Here is a 740-nt window from a genome sequence, read left to right on the forward strand (position 1 = left end):
TTGATTTGAAAACAAATCTAGCTGCTTAACTGAGATCAGTTAGAAGTGAAATTAAAAATGATTTGAAAATGAAATAATTTTTTTTCAAAATCGCACAAAAATTTAACAAACCCTTACAATTTCTTTTTCGGCACTGCTTTAAACTCCTGAACTATCATATCAACACATTTTGATTTCATTTTGGCGCATCACTGTTGCAGTACACAATTTCTGTAGTTGCATGTTGTCGCACATGAAAATAATCGATTTTTAACTGCATTGCCACTTACAAAAACCTTCCGACCGACTGGCGTCAAACATCGTCAACGCCACTTTCATCGTTGAGGATTGATATGCAGACGGAAACGGATGTGACGCTTTTGACATTTGATGAGTGTGTCCTGAGTACGTTTCGCTAAGTGGGTGAGCACACATGCATTTGTTTGTATGCATGTAAGTGTTTAGAGCAACCGAGCGCTTGTAAATTTGTTTGGTGGTGGCTGCTGATGACACTGATTAGATTGCTGTTTACTTAGCGCAATTTTTGGTGAGGAAAAATTCGTTCAAATATGAGATTTTTGCATTCAATTCCTGAAGTGAAAGCTTAAAGTAATACCCTAATAATTTACTAGTAATATTTAACGTTTTGAGTTGTCATCTAAATTATTGGAAAAAATTTCTTCTTTCTAAGGCCATTCCTATATACAGTGACGAGCAAAACTGTAACATGGTGTAACACTTTTTACTTCAGCCATCGCTAT

Source organism: Rhagoletis pomonella, unplaced genomic scaffold (assembly GCF_013731165.1).
Source record: "Rhagoletis pomonella isolate Grant_MI unplaced genomic scaffold, Rhpom_1.0 Rhpom_scaffold_00002, whole genome shotgun sequence".
NCBI classification, from domain to species: Eukaryota; Metazoa; Arthropoda; class Insecta; order Diptera; family Tephritidae; genus Rhagoletis; species Rhagoletis pomonella.